Source organism: Lissotriton vulgaris, chromosome 6, assembly GCF_964263255.1.
Source record: "Lissotriton vulgaris chromosome 6, aLisVul1.2, whole genome shotgun sequence".
Taxonomy (NCBI): domain Eukaryota; kingdom Metazoa; phylum Chordata; class Amphibia; order Caudata; family Salamandridae; genus Lissotriton; species Lissotriton vulgaris.
The window spans coordinates 1,737,407,065-1,737,421,293 of NC_141694.1; positions in this window are offsets into that span (position 1 = coordinate 1,737,407,065).

Below are 14,229 nucleotides of genomic sequence, written 5' to 3' on the forward strand. Positions count from 1 at the left end.
GCTAAAAAACAAGTCAGGGAGATCTTAGATCAACTTGAATACCAAGGGGTGATTGAAACATGCCCCTCGTCAATGAACAATTCTTTGTTTCCTGTCTCCAAACCAGCCAAAACATATTGCCTAGTTTTGGATTACAGACATTAAAACTCTTGTTGCAAAACTTTTGCAGTACAAAATTCACACATACAGCACTGATAAATAATATAGTTCGCAAGAAATATAAAACTACTTTAGATATTTCAAATGGTTTCTTCTGTCAAAACATTGCACCAGAAAGCAGGTACTTGACCGCTTTCTCAATCATGGGGACACAACAACACTTCCGTCGTCTCCCCCTAGGGATTCAAGAACAGTCCTGGATTATTTTCAGAAAGAGTAACAGAGGTACTACAAACGTATGATGATGAGGCATTATCTTATGTCGATGACATCTACCTTACAGATGATGATTTAGATAGGCACTTGAACAGGGTGAACACCATAATACTTGGGTTCGCCTTAGAAGGGTATAAATTCAACTTTAAAAAATAAAAAATTGCCCACCTCAACGTTCTATTCTTGGGATACGAACCTTCGAGTGAAGGCAAAAATCTGACAGCAAACTTTTTAGAAAAATGTGCGCTGCTCCAAACTCCAAAAACGCTGAAAAACTTACAGTCAATTGTAGGATTCCAAAACTTCGGAAGAACTTACATTCTGAATTTCAAACCAACTAATTGGACTCAAAAACACACAGAAAATTTGCGTTCAGTACAAACAGACATGTTGGCAACAACACACTTACAAACACGCAACAATGTACGCAACCTTGTAATCCGAATCATCCCAGGGAGATGCGGATTCACATACCTAACCTTTAACGAAGGTGAAAAGGTATCAATAGCTTACAAATCACACTTGTACACACAAGCTGAAATGAAATTCACTTCGTCAGAAAAAATTCTGACAGCAGTTCAGACTGCTGTAGCAAAGGAGAGAGCCCTCGCACACGGTAAACGCATTAAAGTCGTTACACCTGTACCTGCCTTAGAGGCAGTGACGAAGGCAAGCATTCCAAATGCAAAAGCTCTACATTCGAGATGGATACAATGGGTTAATTCTCTTGCTGCAACAGACGTTGAATACATTTTTGACCCTTACTTGAAGACACAAGAATTTCTCGAATACGAACAAGAATGTCCTCTGCCTACTAAAATTCTACCTCTAGAACATTACGGCTGTGTAATATATACAGACGGATCAGCACAGCCCGCGATTGGGGGTAAACAAGCTTATAGTGCGGCGTGCACGATTGTTGAAGGTCGCTGGTGCGATGGTAAATGTAGACCTATGGTAACAAAAACTCAATCACTAGGAGACTGTACAGCTCAGCGAGCTGAACTCCAAGCATTCAAGATGGCGCTGGAAAATACCGATTGCGAATTCCCCACACTCATAGTGTTCGATTCATATTACTGCGTCCAGTCTTACAATGAATATCTGCAGAACTGGGTTCAAAATGGTTTTAAAGACGCAAAAGGTGGCACAATCAAGCATAAAATTCTTTGGGAACAGGTAGTTCTTTTACAGAAAGAACTACAAAAGACTTACGCGATCCATACACTGAGTCATAAGCGTGATGGCGTTCACGTTGAAGGGAATTCATTGGTTGATGAAGCCGCAAAGGCAGCTGTGCAAACCGGTTCCGTAGCTGCTATTACTCGTTCAAAAACTAAAATAGACAGCGAAATAATGCAAGCAGTCACGGCTTCAATAAAAGACAGTGGTAAAACATTACCGAAGGGCTTTCCACTCAAGTACTCATATATAACTGATGCAAATAATGTTCCTTTAGCTCGAATCCCTGGAGTGGGGGATAGAGTAATCACAAACATGGAACACAGGTTAGGACTAATCTTAGTAACACACGAAGGTCTTGCCTCTGCACACGCAGGTGTTTCTGCCTCAGTTTCATTATTAAAACAACAATACTGGTGGCCGCACATGAGGAAATAAACCAGAAACGATGTTTTGAAATGTGAAATCTGCCAGAAAATGAAAGTTTCAACAGTGTAACGCCCGGCGCAGACGCCTCTTCTGATTTCAGATAAACCACTAGCATGTGTTTAGCTGGACCACTGTGGTACCTTACAAAGGGATGGCAACTATAATCATGGTCGCAGTGGATTCATGCTCGAGATTCATTTGGATGTGGCCTCAGCGCTCAGCTGACACCCGAACTGTTATAAAAGATTTGCAAGTCTTTATCTGCACATACGCAATCGGCACGCTACATTCTGACCAGAGTCCTGCGTTTAGCTCTAGGGCTTACAAGGAGGCCATGGCCAGCTTGGGCATTGCATTGCGATTTTCGAGTCCATTCGATCCTGAGGGAAATTCCGTTGTGGAGAGAAAAAACCGTGACATAAAGCCATCTATAACAGCTGGGGTATTAGGTTCGGGTGATGGGTGGGTGAAACATCTAATAAATGTCCAACATAGTCTTAATAACCCCCCTAGAAATTCCCCGGGTGGAATCACTCCATATGAAATTCTTTTTGGTACTAGAATGTTGATTGAAGACCTCGATCGTCACACTTCAGTGGCGGAACAAAAACCCTTTGATATCAAAGATCGTTTCGCTGTTTTACAGGACTTAAATGAAACAAGAAGAAGTCTAAGCAATACCAGCGAAAAGCCAACGACCACTGAAGAAAAAACACCTGTTCCAGCAAGACCTGTCTGGATTCCAAAGGTTGGAGATCTGGTAAGGGAGAAAATAGCGGGCAAGAAGGAATTTGGGCCTTCCTACAGAAAACCAGTACCTGTACTAGCAATTGCTGGAAAAAAGGAGAACCGGTCTGTGTCAATTGACCTGGTAAAACCACACCATGTGGCCGATAATAAGTAGTAGGCCCAGTGGACTCCCAAGATGGAGCAGATGACCAAATCTTGCTACTATCCAAGAGGTTCAAACTAAAAGACTCATCACCTTTGAAGATTCTAAAGTGAAAAAAGAAGGACTATGCAATAAAGCCATGGAACTTGTGACTCTTGAAACCCAAATAATAGTTCGTAAAGAAACTCCCGTCTACAATGATGTAGCATCTGACTATACAAACATGTCACAGGAAAAACCAGCTCCAGCGATTTCAAAGAATCCGGATGCGATACCAACAATTGACAGAACTGCCTCTGGCTATTTTATCAATTTCAATAACTTTTCTGAGGATCCGAGTGAACCTGAAACTATGCCAGCAAATAAATCTTTCAAGAAAAATGTAAAGGAACTTGGTCAAGAGCTTACAAATACATATCTGGTTTCACCATAGGTTGAACTTTGGATTGTGTTAGGTGTACTTTATCTCCTGCTATGGCTCATTCTTGTGTTAAGTTTGGGAAAGCTGATAGATGGAAAGCCCATTAAAATGGACACAGCAAGTAAGAACATCAACTTGCTCCTGAAGCCACACAAATCATCTCATCGTGAACAACAAGACCTGTCATCAGTGAACATCACAGCGGTCCCACTACCTGGTGGAATAGCATGGGATACAACTGATTATGACATTTATGGCCACGTTGAGATGCTAAAGATTCCTCATCAATTTAAGGTTTCCTTGAGTGATTTCGTCTCACCTAGCACATTTTCTGATGATTGGGACTTTGAGACTGTTAATAACATGATGGCAGACTTAGAAATGTCAGCAACATTTACAAAACATGAATACTTAGAAGGTTCATCAAATTATGAAGAAATGTATTGTTTTAATAATTTTGGCCATCATTACTTGCATAAATCTGCAAACCCTAGAAACGTTTTAACTTTTAATCAATGGGAACATTGCCCAACACCTCCAAAAGGTAGTTCTAAAACGTTTCTTAGAAAATTTCCATATTTCACAGGTTTTAATGTTACAAACCCATAACGTTTTTACTTTAAAAAATATGAATAAGACAAGCATGAAAAGTATGTTGACAAATACTAAACAAATGTATTCTGCTGCCTTTTATGCTCAATTGTCCACCTTAGGCTTTGACTTTTGGAAAGACAACATTGAGACAAAAACTGTTTGGGGCACAAAAGACTGGCAGGTACAAGGTTTAGAAGCATTGTTCAGAGCTTGCATCATCCCAGAACAAATGATGTTCCTAAATGACACTGTTCAACAGACATCTTGTCTTGGCATTGCTAAGATAAAAGATTTTAACAAATCGTCCATACCTAAGCCCACACCTGATAGTAATTTAACTTCAGATGAGGAGGTAGACGTAAATTATATTTTACAACAGAACAGAACAAATGGAAAAAATGGTTAATCTGGCCCATAGACACGAATAACTGTCAAGATAGATTCCTGAACAAGACACAAGGGTTTACAGTAACTCGGCCAGATCCAAGATATATCCAAAGAAAACATCCAGGGATAATAACAACTTATAGTGTAGGGAAAATATGCCTTGAATGGCTGCAGAAATCCACACTTCCAGAAATAAAACAACACTTATCTTTGCTTAAAGATGGCGTTGATTTATGAGAATTATTAATGGGACCTCGCAATCCACGTCATAAACGTTTCATATTCGCTGGTATATACGCTGTTTACAATGAAGCTTATAAAGTCACACAAATGGAAACAGCTGAAAGAATACGAGAAATTGATTGTATTCATTTAGAGAAATCACTCTCTGTAGTTGACAATGGGTTAACAACTCTGTCGTCCAGAATTTACTCTTTGGACAGCATTGTATCATCTGCCATAGACATAATGGAACAGGACTTGCTAATGCTACAACATGGCCAGTCTCAATTACGTTCTATAATGCTATTAGGCTGGACGGTGCAAAACCTTTGTTCTGGCTCTGTGCCCTGGCGTTTAATCAACACTACAACACTGTTTATTGTATTTAACCTTACAGTAAACAAATCTCGTTGGCACAGAGAGGAGCAGACTATACGGTGCTGAGTATTGAAAAACTGGAGAGATTACTATTGACCGTTTCTGAGAAACCATCAGTTGAAGGATAATACATGGGACCATCACAATAACAGTGACGACTTTCCAGTTTCAGTATTGCTTAAAACACATACCAGCAGGCCTTTATGAAAGGTTGGGTAAAGAATACATTAAGTCGACCTGGGATTTACCATACACACACAAATGTAGGAGTGGGGGAAAGGAAGTATTTCTTAGTGGTAAAAATTGTTAACACTCACTAAGCGGTACACTATTGTGTCAAGGTATTATTTACACGGAGCCTGCAAAGGTTCTTGCCACCTGCAGGGTTCACCTACAGCGGTGATAGATCCAATTTTCAGGCAGCTTTCCAATGGTAGCTACATTATGTTAAATGATCACAGCTGTTGTGGAATGATGCCAGGAATAAGCTATCTCGTTACTGTGTCAGCCAGGGTCACTTGTTGTATGCAAGTATTGTTTCCTAAAACCAAGATAGACAGGGAGTCGCCACTAAGGCCTTCACTTAACATCTCTTCTACACGAATTAATACTTTAAGCAGAATGAAAGCCATTCTTTTGCAAAAAACTGTGCCACTGACCTCGTCCAGAGAGACGTATGATCTGCAAGTTGCAAGGTCCTCTGCAGAGATACATGCATTATTATCAACAAACTTCCCAATACATTTCGCAGAAATAGTAGGTCGTATCTTTAACATGTCTGATACCAGTGTTATTACACATGTATTTAAGCGATTTTTTGGGGACTGTTAGCACCCTTTGAAGCAGTCCTGGGCATTTTTCCTAACTTCGTCCACTCTGTGTTCGGCGGCCTGCCTCTCATTTTGGGACTCGTAGCAGGGATCTTATTTTTATTCCTCCTGCTCCGTTATGGCAAATCCGGCCACCAGCGATACCCAAGTCAGCATGAAAAATGCGCTCCAGGTCATGAGGTATCGTGAAAGAATAACACAGATCCTTGGCTTGGCTCGTTTGAGAGATCTGAGTATCACATGGTTCCTGTCATTCAGACTAATCTGGCAAGATTGCTTCTTACCTGTTCTACAATGCCTGCTTTGTGGAGAGGAATGCGTGTTAGTTGTCTGTCTAACACTACCATCGGTTATGCCAACGGATGCTGACGCATTACTGGGTTCAGTAATGGCTCATGTGTTGTGTTGCCCCCAGCGGATACCAATCCTGATGACGGCATTCATTGAGACCTCACCAGCAAATCCAACTGGAGGTGAGATACGAGGACCAACAGGCACACAGGTACCATCTGATATGAACATTGCTAACGCAGCTGATGCTAACGGCGATGATTCCCATCTGTGCACAATTGACCTTCTTAATGAAGTAGTCGAACTTTCATCTACTGTGGTAGACGATTTCTTTGCCAGCCTTGATGACTTCATGTTTTCTCCTGACACCAAGAATAACTTTTGAAATTAGCACACAGCGTTCTTTAGAACTCTGAAATTCGACCTTCGATTTTTCAAAACAAAAGTTACCAAGTTTGAAACTCTATTTTAAGGACAGATTTATTTGACTTTTTTTTTTCTTAAATGAACTTTGGCGTAATCTGCTTAAAGTAGAACTATTCTTAGCGAACAAGAATTCCTAGAACACTTCCTAATCCACAAACCAAAACAGTTTGTAAATTGTGCTATGGGATGGTCTCGACCTTTCTCTTCTGTAACTAAGAGCCATTTCATAAATTGAATTTTCGGGATTCATTCAGTTAGCATTACTAATATCAAATCATATGCGAATAATGAAGTCATTTACCCTAAAATTTGTACTATACAAAATGCTCAATTTTTCATGTGCAACCATTTCAAATGTATTTTATATGATTTTTGGGGGCTGTAAACACATGCTCTAGATTATATGTTTTAGTGCTTGAACTTAGATGAACATTATAACGTGGAGTGGGTGTTATGTATCATTTTAGGACCCTATTGTAAGTTTCCCGATTCATGCCCTTATATAGGTATAAATCACCATATCCTTATATAGGCATAGAAATCAGAACCATATTTGGCATAGCTCATGCAGTCAAAATACGGCAGGGCTACTTCCGAAAATCCACAACGATTTCTTGGAAAAGTCAGCTTCAGCAGCCGGGGACTTCCCCTTGCTTGAGTATTGATTTGTCCAAGAACTCATGGAGTTTTCAAAGAACTGAGACTCTTTGATCACGTTATTATGTCCAACTATACGTCAAAGTCGGCACCTTCAAGGTATAAATATGCCCACACTCGCCCAAGCAAACACACGGTGGTTTGGAGCAGTTCGATTATCTACTTGCCCGACGCGCCCTGCTACTGCAAGTGCAGAAGGAAGCCGACCCTCCAGCAGACGCACTGAGAGAGACGCTGTCTTTTCTCATGCCGAGAAATCCAGGTCCAGTGTTTCCAAGCTACCCTTGCGGGTTGTTGGGAAATCGAGACCCGAGACTGACCTTCTCCATTCTAAACTAAGGGACGGAGCTGATTAGACCCTTAGAGTAATCTTGTGCAGATTCTTGGCAAAAGATTACTACATTTATGTTACACCTCACTTACTTACTTCCTCGTACTAAGCTTAGGTTAGGTACACCAGGGTAGGCGTATTTTAGAAGCATCAGTTGAGTACTTTTAGCCTCTGTTATTTATGTATGTATTTATACATGGTTTAGGAACCATACATTGCTCTTACAGTATTATTTTATTCTACTATTTATACTGTACGCATTATATTTTACAAACAGTGTTACGATTGTAGCAGTTCATTTCTTATGCTTGAGAAAGAAGACTGTTCAATAAAACCTTTTTTTGAAAACGCGCGTCTTTATACTTTCTCTGCACCTCTAGTGAAACGAAGCATGCACGATTGACTGAGTGAAATGTCTATCGTTTCCACGACTCTGAAAATACATTTTATCTTGGGGAAACAAAGTTGTCATATTTATGTGGTTGTCAGAGACTAATCCCTTCTTGTGAATTTGAGAACGTTTCTAGTGACCTCTGAGCTAGCTGGCACACACAATTAAGTCTAGTATATTCGATAGAAACCTAGTCGACCTCAGTCTTACGTCTAATGTATAGGATATATTATTCCAATGCGCAGAGCCTATTGGGAATATAGGAACTACATTACAAGAACACAAATTGATGACCTCGGAATCTGTGACCTCTGTGCCTGATAGTGGTGCCCCACCACAGATGACTCCTCAATCAGTAGAATACTTGATCTAACGTTGTCTGAGTGAAAAGGGTGACCAGTGTCACTGGGCCCCTTGAGCAGTGTGTCGCTGCTTGAAACTTGGGGCCCTGCGGAGCCCTCGATGTATTGCCTCAAAGACTGTGCTGCCATCCCAACAAGTGGACCTACTGTGCTTTGATTCTAGGTTGCATGAACTGGACAATGTTGTGAGGCCAGATGAACATGTACAAACCAGACTCAGGGAAGTCAGGGAACTCTATAACGAAACAATGGAGCTCTTACAGTGCCACGCCTATAAAGAATACATTGCATTAGCGCATGACGAGGAGGGTAGACCTGGTAGTTTGTTGGCATGGCTCATTTGACCTGGGTCCTGAGTGACGCCCATCACCCAAATTAGTTTGGATGACAATGCACCACTCTATGCTCCTATTGAGATTAATATGGCAGTCCAAGTCTACTACGAATCCTTTTATGGACGACTAGACCCATTAGACAAGCATGGCCTGGCAGCATTTTTTGACAGGATACCCCTGTGGAGGCTAGACCGGACTGCTAGGAAGAACTGGGTGGCCCAATCTCGGTCCAAGAAATTAGAGCTGCCATTAAAGCTATGACTAATGGGAAGACTCTAGGGTCAGATGGCCTCCCGGCAGAATTCTATGCGACCTTTGATGAGACTTTGGCCCCACGGTTGGAGGCCCTGTACGCCAAATTGTTCCATAGGGGCTCACTACCTGCATCCACCAGGTAGGCAATGGTGATTCCCCTCTCTAAGACTAAGGCCCAGAGCGCCCATCACTGCATTCCAACCCCTATCCATGTTGAATATGGATTTTAAGGTACTTAGCAAAATACTGGCACTTCGATTACTACCGTGCATGCAGATGTTGGTACATAGTGACCAGAATGGATTTATACCAGTCGAGCCAGAAAACACATAACAAGAGGCAGGTTGCAAAGTGAGGGTATTAGCTCCAGGCAAGCTGCAAAGCATGTACCTACAAACTTTCCCTTGGCTAAACATGTGTAGTTGACGGTTTTCGAAGAGCCAGGTCCACCTAGAAGAGGAGAAAGAGAGAAAGTGTGGCAGCAACCTGTCTCTCCAGCAACCTCGGGATGAATAGGACAGTTATTTGGTCCCTACTCTGTCGCTCCTCCTCCCCCCCATACTGCAGATTCTCCCTCTGATGACATTGGGTCTTTCATAACTTAATGAACAAAGCGGCTGCAAGATTTCACGTACCAACTTCAGTCAAACAATCTAACTGTTTTCTACATGACTTCAAGGAGCAAGCCAGGAAGTCTGTAAGTGCAATCCCTGTCATAGATTACATCTGGGAGGAAGGAATCAAAATAATGAAAAATCCGGCAATGGTAACACCAGTTCTACCAGGCCTTGACAAAAAGTACAAGGACACGAGTGATTCCCAGGACCTGCTTCACTAGCCATCCTAAACCTGACTCAGTCATTTCACAGGCTGTGCAAAGACGCTCAAACAATCCTTCCACCCCAATCTCTGCCCCTCCAGACAAGGAGGGCAGGTGCCTAGAAAATATAGGAAAGATGTTCTCCCTCATGTCGGCCATCACAGTGTGCAAGGACAATCATTAGCAGTTCTGGGGCGCTATGACCGACTGTTTGACCTAATGCCTGAAGACAGGAAGACAGAGGCAAAGAAAATCATACAAGAGGGTATGTCTTCCTAGATCATCGACTGCGCTCACAACATCACCTCAACAGGATTTAGGCAGTTGGCTGGAGCACTGGCCTTACGACACCAGGTGTGGCTCTAGGCTACGTTTTTCAGACCAGAGGTTCAATCAAGGATTCTCGACATGGCAATGGCATATGATGGTTGTTGTTGTTGTTGATATGATGTTGGGGAAACAGGTAGATGATGCCTTGTTAGCAATAAACACCAACACAGACACTGCCAAATCGCTTGGATCTCTGCAGTACCGAAAAATGCCATTTTGTTGTGCCAGGGGGAGAGGGTTTTCCAGGCTATCAGGGACCTCAACAGTCTCTACCTTAGTCGCAATACAGACTGTCTTTTCAACAGCCCTGTCGCCACCTTCCACAGCCTACAACAAGCAAGTGACGCACTAGAAACAAACCTCCCAGGTTTGTGACACCTGACGCAAACAGTGACTAGGCCCAAGTACCGGCTACGCCCGTTCCCTCCAATCAGGTGGGCAGGAACATCTTTAATTACGTCTCCTAATGGAAGGAGATAACATCAGACAGATGGATGATGAATTTAGTAACCTACTGACACATCCTAAAGTTTAAGCAGAGGCCACCAGCCAATCCTCCAAAAGGACCACATTCCCCTCACCTTCACTTCACTGAGGAAGGAAGCTAATATGATGTAGGCAAAATGAGCAACAGAACAGGTTCCTGCTTCTCACATGGGCTTGGGTTTCTACTCCCATTTGTTCCTTCTTCAGGAAGTTATACACATTTCTGAACCAACAGTCTTTTCAGATGGTTACTTGTTCCTGCATTTTCCACCTCTTGATCAAGGTGGACTACATGACCTCCCTGGATTTGCAAGTAGCTTACTTCCACATTTCCATGCATCTCAACTATTGCAAGTATCTCCCTTTCACCGTAGCCGGTAACCATTTCCAGTTCAAGGTCCTTCCCTTTGGACTCAAGACCTCTGAGAATCTTCACGAATGTCTCTCCCCGGTAGCAGCCACACTTTGCAAACAGGGTCATCAAGTATTCCCCTACCTAGATGCCTGGCTGCTGAAAGCTTCGACACCGCAGTATTTATTTATTTATTTATTGACATTTTTAAGCGCGGCGAATACCCGTAGGCGTCTCGGCGCTGGCTAAGGGGGTGGATCAGCATTTAGGAAGACCTAACAGAAAAACAGAGCTATTGGTCGAATAACCATGTCTTAAGTTGTTTGCGGAATATGAACAGGGAGGGGCTGGTCCTAATGTGTAGAGGAAGGATGTTCCAGAGTCTGGGGGCGGCGACCAGAAAGCGCCTGTCGCCCCAAGTGACTGTTCTAGTACGAGGCACTACTAGGTGATTATGATGAGAGGAGCGAAGGGAACGGGTTGGGATGTAGTGAAGAAGATTGTGTTTAAGGAAATGGGGGTCTTGGTTATTGAGTGCCTTGTAAACAATACACAATGATTTAAATTTGATACGACTATGTATCGGGAGCCAGTGAAGTTCCCTGATGGTGTTTGAGACAGATGCAAACTTGGGAAGTCCCGCCAGCATCCGGGCGGCTGCATTTTGAATTGACTGCATCTTGTTTGTCACCCGGGATTGTGCATTTAGGAAGAGGGCATTACAGGGGGGCGTGGCTTGCACGCCGAGGGTGATGGCGGCGTGAGCCCGGAGCTCCGCGCCTATTCCCCGCACTTATCCTGTCTTCTGCTGCAGGGAGCCTAGCGCTGCGCCTGGAAAGCATTGAACCGGGCACTGGCATTGGTGGGGCGATAGCGGAGCGGTCAGTGGGCCGTTGAGAGGACCGGCCTCCGCCGGACCACGGAGACGCCAGAGCCGAGCCGGGAGAACACCCGAAATGGCGGCCGCAGTGACGGACTTGTAACGTCCGGCTGCTTGGACTGAGTGCTGACGCCTGGGGGTGAAGCCGAGACCCGCCGAGGATCGGAACCAGTGGAGAGGTGCCCCCTCCCCCCCGGAGGCCCTGAGGAGATCTCTCCTAGAAGCTCTGAGGAGCAGCGAAGCGGCCGCGAGTGAACGGCCCGGGGAGGCTGCGAGAAGAGCGCTGAGCGCTGCGGACACCCTGTGACCAGACTGGCGCGGCTGGGGCCCGGCGAACCGGAGGGATCCTGAACGCTCCCCCCCTCCCCCCCCTGAACTACGCGGTAAGCTGTAGCACTGAGCAGCCCACAGGGGGGGTGAAGAGAGACGGGAGAGGGCGGCGAACGATTGGGAGCAACCTGGGTTGCTAACGGCGGAGGCAAGCACACCAGGGGGTGACTGGGATTGCCAGCTGGGGGGCCCTGGCCGACTCCCGCCACGAGGGCTGGTGAGCCTCGCCCCCAGATAGCGGCGGACGGCCGCTGGGAGTGAACCTGATCTCGGCGGCATTAGGACATCGGAGCCCCACCACCCACGGCCCGGGGCACTACGCACTTATCCCCTCGTGTCTGACCCCTACCCAGCGACGCTAGCTGCAAACGTTGGATGCCCAGACAGGGTGGATTGGCCTTGCTTTGCGAGAGTTCGCACGACGCTGAAGAGGCAGTGTGAAGGGCGAGCGCTGGACTGAGCCCCGAGAACACACGCAGGCCACTATGGGGAAGCCAAGAGGCAAGCAGGAGAAAGCGGCGGCCTCGGGAACGGCGGAAGGAGACGTGGGGGAGCCTTCGGACCTGAAGAGGCTACAAGATCGTATCCTGGAGGCCATAACAGCAACGAGAGAAGCGCTGCATAATGATATTGCGCAGGTGGCGTCGGGGCTCGGCCTGCTCCGTGCCGACCACGACAAATTGAAAGACAGGGTGAAAGAGACTGAGGTGGCCCTGAAGGTCCTAGCTCCTGCCCACAAAACTCTTGAGGGAAAACTCACAGAGGCTCTAGACCGGATTCAGGTATTGGAGCGACGAGCAGAGGATGCGGAAAACAGAAGCCGCCGCAGCAACGTGCGAATCGTAGGCGTGCCGGAGAGCGAAGGGGGGACGGACCTGGTGGCCTACTGTGACAATTGGCTAAGAACTGTAGTGGCACCTGAGGGCCTGTCGCCCTTCTTTACCCTGGAGAGAGCACATCGGGTCCCATCCGGACCACCCAAACCTGGCCTGCCACCAAGACCCATCGTGGCTAAACTGCTGCACTACAGAGACAGGGACCTGCTTCTGCAAAGAGCCCGGGACCATGGCCCGTTCCAAATCGCGAACAGTAAAGTTACGCTGTTCCCGGATTTCACGTTCGAGACGCAGAAGCAGCGGGCTTCCTTTCTGACGATCAAGAAGGAGCTACGCACAGAGGGCATCCAATACTCCTTGCTATTCCCTGCCAGACTTCGAATTGTGGTGGACGACAAAACGATGTTTTTCAACCTGGCTGCAGACGCTTGGGACTGGTGGGAAACCTACAAAGCGGGCACGGATGGCGCCAAGGTTCGAGAGGAGCGGGAAAGGGAGCGGGAAAGAGCGCCGGAGGGTCCGCGCAAATCGCAAAGACTGCGCAAGCGACGTCGCGGAGCCGGGAGACCGACCGCTTCGCAAACGGAGGCCGAGCGCAAGGCTGCGCTGCAAGCAGTGGTCAAAATTGGAAAAGGGGGAGACTCTCAATCCAAACGAGGCACGGACACAGAGACGCATGTATCGGCCTCGGGCTCGGAGTCGGACCTGTCGGGGGTCCACGATGCCAAAGACCCGGTGGTGACACCGCAAACAGCAGAAGAAATCCTGAACATCTGACTTGCGCCTGATGGGTAAAGGGAAAGGGCCTTGAGGGGGTTCACCCGATTAACGTGAGAGTTAGCTCCAGGCATGGGCGCTGGGTGACTGGCTATGCGCTGTTCTCAGTAGAGGGGGGATGGCAGCGGGCCTGGGTCATGTAGCCCCCTCTTGGGCGAGGCCTCGCTCCGCACGCCCTTAAGGCAGTTGCGGCTACGGCTGTGAACTAAATACTTGGGGGTTCTGAGTTAAGGGAGTTTGGATGGGGTCTGGTATCTCGATATTGGGGCCTGTTCTGGGGGGAGGGGGAACACCACAGTTGGGGTTTGGTGATGGGGGGGTTTTGCAGACACAGACCTTGAATTCCTTAGGGGCTGAACAGTTGGGAGGTTCTGTTTGGGGACGGGGAGGGACCATCATCCGCAGGAATGTGTATAGGGAGGGGGAGAAGAACCGTGACTTATGGGACAGTGGCTAACTCGAATGTTTTGAAATGCATGACCTGGAACGTGAGGGGCCTACACACGATGCAGCGCAGACATAAAGTGCACGCCTACCTACAGCGGAGAGGGATTCACATAGCGCTCTTACAGGAGACACACATTACGAAGCGGGAAGGGGTGGCATTGCAGAGGAGATGGCGGGGGCAGGTTTTTCACACCTCTTACTCGGCCTACGCAA